The sequence below is a fragment of the Oncorhynchus masou genome, unplaced genomic scaffold (genome assembly GCF_036934945.1).
Source record: "Oncorhynchus masou masou isolate Uvic2021 unplaced genomic scaffold, UVic_Omas_1.1 unplaced_scaffold_1342, whole genome shotgun sequence".
NCBI classification, from domain to species: domain Eukaryota; kingdom Metazoa; phylum Chordata; class Actinopteri; order Salmoniformes; family Salmonidae; genus Oncorhynchus; species Oncorhynchus masou.
Genome location: NW_027003305.1, coordinates 13,344 through 23,132, shown reverse-complemented (window position 1 = coordinate 23,132; position 9,789 = coordinate 13,344). Strand labels below are relative to the sequence as shown.

General features: G+C 42.7%; 1 pseudogene; it reads left to right on the top strand.

Annotated features, from left to right (window-relative positions):
* Positions 1-5,151: 5,151 nt before the first annotated feature.
* LOC135530432 (cytochrome P450 2K1-like) lies at positions 5,152-9,665 on the top strand (annotated as a pseudogene).
* The last annotated feature ends 124 nt before the right edge of the window (positions 9,666-9,789 follow it).

Below are 9,789 nucleotides of genomic sequence, written 5' to 3'. Positions count from 1 at the left end.
CTCGGCTGCAGTGAAGGAGAGTCTGCATGTTTTGGTTGCGGGCCATGTCAGTGGCACTGTATTGTCCTCAAAGCGGGCAAAAAAGTTATTTAGTCTGCCTGGGAGCAAGGCATCCTGGTCCGTGACTGGGCTGGTTTTCTTTTTGTAATCCGTGATTGACTGTAGACCCTGCCACATACCTCTTGTGTCTGAGCCGTTGAATTGCGATTCTACTTTGCCTCTATACTGACGCTTAGCTTGTTTGATTGCCTTGCGGAGGGAATAGCTACACTGTTTGTATTCGGTCATGTTTCCGGTCACTTTGCCCTGATTAAAAGCAGTGGTTCGCGCTTTCAGTTTCACGCCAATGCTGCCATCAATCCACGGTTTCTGGTTTGGGAATGTTTTAATCGTTGCTATGGGAACGACATCTTCAACGCACGTTCTAATGAACTCGCTCACCGAATCAGCGTATTCGTCAATGTTGTTGTCTGAAACATATCCCAGTCCACATGATGGAAGCAGTCTTGGAGCGTGGAATCAGATTGGTCGGACCAGCGTTGAACAGACCTCAGCTTGGGAGCTTCTTGTTTTAGCTTCTGTCTGTAGGCAGGAAGCAACAAAATGGAGTCGTGGTCAGCTTATCCGAAAGGAGGGCGGGGGAAGGCCTTATATGCATCGCGGAAGTTAGAATAGCAATGATCCAAGGTTTTACCAGCCCTGGTTACGCAATCGATATGCTGATACAATTTAGGGAGTCTTGTTTTCAGATTAGCCTTGTTAAAATCCCCAGCTCCAATTATTTTTAATTTTTTTATTTTACCTTTATTTTACTAGGCAAGTCAGTTAAAAACAAATTCTTATTTTCAATGACGGCCTAGGAACAGTGGGTTAACTGCCTGTTCAGGGCAGAATGGCAGATTTTGTACCTTGTTAGCTCGGGGATTTGAACTTGCAACCTTTCGGTTACTAGTCCAATGCTCTAGCCACTAGGCTACACTCGTGCCTCAGGATATGTGGATTCCAGTTTGCAAAGAGTCAAATAAACTTCGTTCAGAGCCATCGATGTGTCTGCTTGGGGGTGAATATATACGGCTGTGATTATAATCGAAGAGAATTCCCTTGGTAGATAATGCAGTCGACATTTGATTGTGAGGAATTCTAAATCGGGTGAACAGAAGGACTTGAGTTCCTGTATGTTGTTGTGACCACACCACGTCGCGTTAACCATAAAGCATACGCCCCCGCCCCTCTTCTTACCAGCAAGATGTTTGTTTCTGTCGGCGCGATGCGTGGAGAAACCAGCTGGCTGCACCGACTCCGATAGCGTCTCTCGAGTGAGCCATGTTTCCGTGAAGCAAAGAACGTTACAGTCCCTGATGTCCCTCTGGAATGCTACCCTTGCTCGGATTTCATCAACCTTGTTGTCAAGAGACTGGACATTGGCGAGTAGTATGCTAGGGAGTGGCGCACGATGTGCCCGTCTCCGGAGCCTGACCAGAAGACCGCTTCGTTTGCCTCTTTTACGACGTCGTTGTTTTGGGTCGCAGGCTGGGATCCATTTCGTTGTCCTGGGTGAAAGGCAGAACACAGGATCCGCTCCGGGAAAGTCATATTCTTGGTCGTACTGATGGTGAGTAGACGCTGATCTTATATTCAGTTGTTCTTTTCGACTGTATGTAATGAAACCTAAGATGACCTGGGGTACCAATGTAAGAAATAACACGTAAAAAAACAAACTGCATAGTTTCCTTGGAACGCGAAGCGAGGCGGCCATCTCTGTCGGCGCCGGAAGATAGTCACAAAAGCAGAATTAGAGATAAAATGGAATCACTAACCTTTGATAATCTTCATCAGATTACACTCATTGTAACGATTGTCCTCCTCTTCAGATGAAGAGGAGCAGTAGGAAGGATCGGAGGACCAATGTGCAGCGTGCTAAGTGTCCATAACGATACTTTATTTACATGAACACTAAAATAAAAAATAACAACCGAAACCGAAACAAATGAATGAAACAGTCACGTGTGGAACAAACACTGACACGGAAAATAATCACCCACAACTCAAAAGTGAAACCAGGCTACCTAAGTATGGTTCTCAATCAGAGACAATGATAGACAGCTGCCTCTGATTGAGAACCATACCAGGCCAAACACAGAAATCCCAAATCATAGAAAAAGGAACATAGACAACCCACCCAACTCACTCCCTGACCATACTAAAACCAACACATACCAAAAGAACTAAGGTCAGAACGTGACAGTCATAGGACATCATGTTACACAATACATTTATGTTTTGTTCGATAATATCCATATTTATATCCACAAATCTCGGTTTACATTGGCGCCATGTTCAGAAATGCCTCCAAAATATCCGAAGTAATTACAGAGAGCTAAATAACAGAAAGTCAAATAACAGAAATACTCATCATAAACTTTGACGAAAGATACATATTTTACATATAATTAAATGATACACTTGTTCTTAATGCAACCGCTGTGTCAGATTTTTTTTTAAATTACGAAAAAAGCTTACCATGCAATAATCTGAGACGGCGCTCAGAAGTAACAATATTTCTCCGCATGTTGGAGTCAACAGAAATACGAAATTACATCATAAATATTCCCTTACCTTTGATGATCTTTCATCAGAATGCAGTGCCAGGAATCCTAGTTTTGCAATACATCATTGTTTTGTTCGATAATGTCCATTACTAGTGTCCAATTAGCTACTTTTGCTAGCACGTTTAGTTCACATGTCCAAAAGCTGGCGCTGGTCCAGGCGAACTCGGACAAAAAGTTATATTCCAGGTCGGATAAACTGGTCAAACTAAGTAGAGAATCAATCTTCAGGATGTTATTATCATATATATCCAATAACGTTCCAACCGGAGCATTCGTTTTTGTCTACAGAGTAATGGAACGCATGGCGATATCATAAGTAATAGGCATGACCAGGAATTGGCATTCTGCCAGACCACTGACTCAAATAGCTGCCATCCGTGCCCACATCACACTAGAGGCTTCATTCCACGTACTACTGACTGTTGACATCTAGTGGAAGGTCTAAGGAGTGCGAACAGATCCATATCTTACTGGGATGTGAATAGGCGATGAGTTGAAAATCAACCAGCCCCAGAATTTTCCACTTCCTGTTTGGAAGTTTGCCTGCCCTATGAGTTCTGTTATATTCACAGACATAATTCAAACAGTTTTAGAAACTTCAGAGTTTTTTCTCTCCAATAGTAATAATGCTATGCCTATATTAGCATCTGGGACAGAGTAGGAGGCAGTTCACTATGGGCACGCAATTCATCCAAAGTGAAAATGCTGCCCCCTATCCCTGAAAAGATTGATCTCTTTCATGTGCCTCTCCTCTCCCCTAAAAAGTTAACCTTTCAAGCGCAGGCGAGCCGCTCGCGACCCACCTCGACAACATCTGGTGAAATTGCAGAGCGCGAAATTCAAATTACAGAAATATAAATATTTAACATTCATGAAAATACAAGTGTTATACATCAAAATAAAGCTTAACTTTATTTTATTTTTAATCCAGCCGCTGTGTCAGATTTAAAAAAGGCTTTATGGCACCTGGCAACCTTGATTAGCGCGCACTGCTCCTGGCCTGCCATAGGAGTCGCTGGTGGGCGATGAGACAAGGATATCCCTACCGGCCAACCCCTCCCTAACCCAGACGACGCGAGGCCAATTGTGCGTCGCCCCACGGCTGGTTACGACAGAGCCTGGGCGTGAACCCAGAGTCTCTGGTGGCACAGCCAGCACTGCAGTACAATGCCCTTAACCACTGCGCCACTCGGGAGGCCCCTTGAAAAACATGTTTCATCCAGGCAGGTGCGCCATGAAAGTCAGAAATAACGATATAATAAATGCCTTACCTTTGAAGATCTTCTTCTGTTGGCACTCCAAAAGGTCCCAGTTACATCAAAAATTGTAATTTTGTTCGATAAAGTCCTTCTTTATATCCATAAAAACTCAGTTTAGCTGGCGCGCTTCAGTCAATAATCCACCGGTTTCCCTCCTTCAAAACGCATACAAAATGAATCGCAAACGTTACCAATAAACTTATCCAAACAAGTCAAACAACGTTTATAATCAAACCTAAGGTACCCTAATACGTAAATAAATGATAAAATTTAAGACGGAGAATAGTATGTTCATTACCGGAGATAAATAACAAAGAACGAGTTTCATCCACGAGCATGGAAAGAGTACAGCCAAAATGGGAGCCACTTAGAAAAACTACAACTTTGAGCTCATTTTTCTAGTGGAAACCCTAGGAACTGCAATCTGGGAGGACTTCGCCTCATAATAAACATGAAAGCCATTGGAAACAGTGGTAGGCTGAAATTCTATATTTTTTTTGATGGTTTGTCCTCTGGGTTTCACCTGCCATATCAGTTCTGTTATACTCACAGATATTATTTTAACAGTTTTAGAAACTTTAGTCTTTTCTATCCAAATCTACCAATTATATGCATATCCTAGCTTCCGGGCCTGTAACAGGCAGTTTACTTTGTGCACGCTTTTCATCCGGATGTGAAAATACTGCCCCCTAGCCCAAAGAGTTGACACTTTTTTTGGTTACTACATGATTCCATATGTGTTATTTTATAGTTTTGATGTCTACACATAGTAAAAATAAGAAAAAGACCTTGAATGAGTAGGTGTGCCCAAACCTTTGACTGGTACTATACATTGATTGTTTAAAAAAAATCTTTGCTACACAATGATATGTAACATACATTTTCCTAAAATAATCTATTCTGTCAATGATTGGATTTATTGCAACCTTTACTGAGAAGGCTGACTTGCATTCTGAATGTAAATTGTGGGAAATGTAAAATTGCTGGAAATTATTTATCTTAATAAATGGACACCAATAGAGATTGGATGTCACAACCAAGCCACCATAATACAACACATTAAGAAATACATAAATTAGATTTTACAACTCAAATGGGACCATATAGACCCCATAATAGTGTTAAGTTTGCCAAAATACAATTTGAATTAACTGTTGTGATCATATGAGTCAACATTACTCTAAATAATAAACTTTAGAATACTGAACAACAAAGTAACAGAGATATTTTGAATTAATAGTGTAGAGTGAAATGCAATGACGCAGAGTTATATCAACAATATCAACAATAAATTGAACATATTCAACTCTGAAACTAAAGACTCTGTTGCCAGAGTAGGTTTTACTCTCTTTAGACTGATACCAAATGTTATCTGTGGCAGAGTTACATTTTCTTCAACAAGAGTTCAATTTACTGTCATTTTTATTCTGCGGGCTATCCGGTGCACCAGTATCTATAGGTAGACTTTATCTGTATGCTTTATCCCTCCAGCTATCCAATAAATATGGCTCCATCTTTACAGTTCACTTTGGACCCACAAAAGTGGTCATCCTGGCAGGATACAAACCAAATCAAATGTATTTATATAGCCCTTCTTACATCAGCTGATATTTCAAAGTGCTGTACAGAAACTCAATCTAAAACCCCAAACAGCAAGCAATGCAGGTGTAGAAGCACAGTGGCTAGGAAAAACTCCCTAGAAAGGCCAAAACCTAGGAAGAAACCTAGAGAGAAACCAGGCTATGGGGGGTGGCCAGTCCTCTTCTCGCTGTGTCGGGTGGAAATTATAACAGAACATGGCCAAGATGTTGAAATGTTCATAAATGACCAGCAGTGTCAAATAATAATAATCACAGTAGTTTTCGTGGGTGCAACAAGACAGCAACTCAAGAGTAAATGTCAGTTGGCTTTTCATATCCGATCATTGAGAGTAGCTTTACCGCTCCTGCTGTCTCTAGAGAGTTGAAAACAGCAGGTCTGAGACAGGTAGCACGTTCGGTGAACAGGTCAGGGTTCCATAGCCGCAGGCAGAACAGTTGAAACTGGAGCAGCAGCACGGCCAGGTGGACTGGGGACAACAAGGAGTCATCATGCCAGGTAGTCCTGAGGCATGGTTAGGGCTCAGGTCCTCCGAGAGAGAGAAAGAAAGAAAGAGAGAAAGAGAATGAGAGAGAGCATACAGTGGGGAGAACAAGTATTTGATTGATACACTACCGATTTTGCAGGTTTTCCTACTTACAAAGCATGTAGAGGTCTGTCATTTTTATCATAGATACACTTCAACTGTGAGAGACGGAATCTAAAAATCCAGAAAATCACGTTGTATGATTCTTAAGTAAATAATTTGCATTTTATTGCACAACATAAGTATTTGATCACCTACCAACCAGTAAGACTTCCGGCTCTCACAGACCTGTTAGTTTTTCTTTACGAAGCCTTCCTGTTCTCCACTCATTACATGTATTAACTGCACCTGTTTGAACTCGTTACCTGTATAAAAGACACCTGTCCACACACTCAATCACACAGACTCCAACCTCTCGACAATGGCCAAGACCAGAGAGCTGTGTAAGGACATCAGGGATACAATTGAAGACCTGCACAAGGCTGGGATGGGCTACAGGACAATAGGCAAGCAGCTTGGTGACAACTGTTGGCGCAATTATTAGAAAATGGAAGTAGTTCAAGATGACGGTCAATCACCCTCGGTCTGGGGCACCATGCAATGATCATGAGGAAGGTGAGGGATCAGCCCAGAACTACACGGCAGGACCTGGTCAATGACCTGAAGAGAGCTGGGACCACAGTCTCAAAGAAAACCATTAGTAACACACTACGCCGTCATGGATTAAAATCCTGCCACGCACGCAAGGTCCCCCTGCTCAAGCCAGCGCATGTCCAGGCCCGTCTGAAGTTTGCCAATGACCATCTGGATGATCCAGAGGAGGAATGGGAGAAGGTCATGTGGTCTGATGAGACAAAAATAGAGCTCTTTGGTCTAAACTCCACTCGCCGTGTTTGGAGGAAGAAGAAGGATGAGTACAACCCCAAGGACACCATCCCAACCGTGAAGCATGGAGGTGGAAACATCATTCTTTGGGGATGCTTTTCTGCAAAGGGGACAGGACGACTGCACCGTATTGAGGGAGGATGGATGGGGCCATGTACGTGAGATCTTGGCCAACAACCTCCTTCCCTCAGTAAGAGCATTGAAGATTGGTCGTGGCTGGGTCTTCCAGCATGACAACGACCCAAATCACACAGCCAGGGCAACGAAGGAGTGGCTCCATATGAAGCATCTCAAGGTCCTGGAGTGGCCGAGCCAGTCTCCAGACCTGAACCCAATAGATAATCTTTGAAGGGAGCTGAAAGTCCATATTTCCCAGCAACAGCCCCAAAACCTGAAGGATCTGGAGAAGGTTTGTATGGAGGAATGGGCCAAAATCCCTGTTGCATTGTGTGCAAACCTGGTCAAGAACTACAGGAAACGTATGATCTCTGTAATTGCAAACAAAGGTTTCTGTACCAAATATTAAGTTCTGCTTTTCTGATGTATCAAATACATATGTCATGCAAATTAATTACTTAAAAATCCTACGATGTGATTTTCTGGATTTTTAAAATTTCGATTCAGTCTCTCACAGTTGAAGTGTACCTATGATAAAGATTACAGACCTCTACATGCTTTGTAAGTAGGAAAACCTGCAAAATCAGCAGTGTATCAAATACTTGTTCTCCCCACTGTACTTAAATTCACACAGGACACCGGATAAGACAGAAGAAATACTCCAGATATAACAGACTGACCCTAGCCCCCGACACAAAAACTACTGCAGCATAAATACTGGAGGCTGAGACAGGAGGGGTCAAACAGGCAGGATATAACCCCACCCACTTTGCCAAAGCACAGTCCCACACCACTAGAGGGATATCTTCAACCACCAACTTACCATCCTGAGACAAGGCCGAGAATAGCCCACAATGATCTCCGCCACGGCACAACCCAAGTGGGGGCGCCAACCCAGACAGGAAGACCACGTCAGTGACTCAACCCACTCAAGTGACGCACCCCTCCTAGGGACTGCATGGAAGAGCACCAGTAAGCCAGTGACTCAGCCCCTGTAATACGGTTAGAGGCAGGGAACCGACCAGGCAGAGACAGCAAGGGCGGTTCGTTGCTCCAGAGCCTTTCCGTTCACCTTCACACTCCTGGGCCAGACTACACTCAATCATATGACCTACTGAAGAAATGAGTCTTCAGTAAAGGCTTAAAGGTTGAGACCGAGTCTGCGTCTCTCACATGGGCAGGCAGACCATTACATAAAAATGGAGCTCTATTGGAGAAAGCCCTGCCTCCAGCTGTTTTCTTAGAAATTCTAGGGACAATTAGGAGGCCTGCGTCTTGTGACCATAGCGTACGTGTAGGTACGTACGGCAGGACCAAATCAGAGAGATAGGTAGGAGCAAGCCCATGTAATGCTTTGCAGGTTAGCAGTAAACCTTGAAATCAGCCCTTGCCTTGACAGGAAGCCAGTGTAGGGAGGCTAGCACTGGAGTAATATGATACTTTTTTTTGGTTCTAGTCATGGTTCTAGCAGCCGTGTTTAGCACTAACTGAAGTTTATTTAGTGCTTTATCCAGGTAGCCGGAAAGTAGAGCATTGCAGTAGTCTAACCTAGAAGTAACAAAATCATGGATTAATTTTTCTGCATCATTTTTGGACAGAAGGTTTCTGATTTTTGCAATGTTACGTAGATGAAAAAAAGCTGTCCTTGAAACAGTGTTGATATGTTCGTCAAAAGAGATCAGGGTCCAGAGTAACGCCGAGGTCCTTCACAGTTTTATAGAAGACAGTCGAGCAGGCGCTGGTAAACCACACATAGGAGTTTGGGGACAGGGGAATGCTTCCTGTGTTCTAAGATTTACCCAATGGACATTGTTGTTGGATAAGTCAAACTTGAAATCCACCTAACTGTTGCATTCTACACAATGGTCTGGCAAGCAGGCATAGTGCTGTAACTCCAGACCCTAATATTTGACAAAGATATTATTCTCTCATAGCATGATTCCTTCCTGACACCTGCACGATATGCTTTTCTACAGGTATTCTGTTTGTCAATGGAGACTCATTGAAAGAGATTAGACACTTTGCCTTGGCAAACCTTAGACTTTGGCATGGTTAAGTGATGAGGAAATTCGCTACCTAATTAAATTTTTTGAAAAACGTGAGAGTAAAAATTTGAAGTTCCGATTTGTGGAAACTCCAAATAAGATAACAAATATATACATTTTCTTAGTTTTGCTAATGCTCTTTCTGTTGTGCTTTGTGACAGGTAAGCATTTGACACAACCCAGCCAATGAATTATGCTGTCTCCAACGTAATCTCCAACATTGTGTATGGCAGCAGGTTTGAATACTCTAACCCCAAGATCCAAGCCACTGTGAATCAAGACAATGAGAACCTCATAATTAGTGGCTCTGTTTCAATGCAGGTACATGATGCTTACTTTGTTTCTCACTCTTAGTGAAAAATGACAAACTGGTCACACTTGACTGAACCAGGAAAATTAAATAAATATTCCATTTGTTGCTGGCTACATTTATGCTTTACTTTTTGTTTATGGGAAGATAGTTGTACAAAACATGTTCCCATGGCTGAGCCTTTGGTTGAAAACCAAGTAGCTTTTGTTAAAGAATATTGACAACAACAAGAAGGAGATGAGGGAGGTCTCCAGGAACAGGGTTGGAGTTAAAACCTACAGGATGGTAACTCTCCAGGAACAGGGTTGGAGTTAATACCGACAGGATGGTAACTCTCCAGGAACAGGGATGGAGTTAAAACCGACAGGATGGTAACTCTCCAGGAACAGGGTTAGATTTAAAACCGACAGGATGGTAACTCTCCAGGAACAGGGTTAGA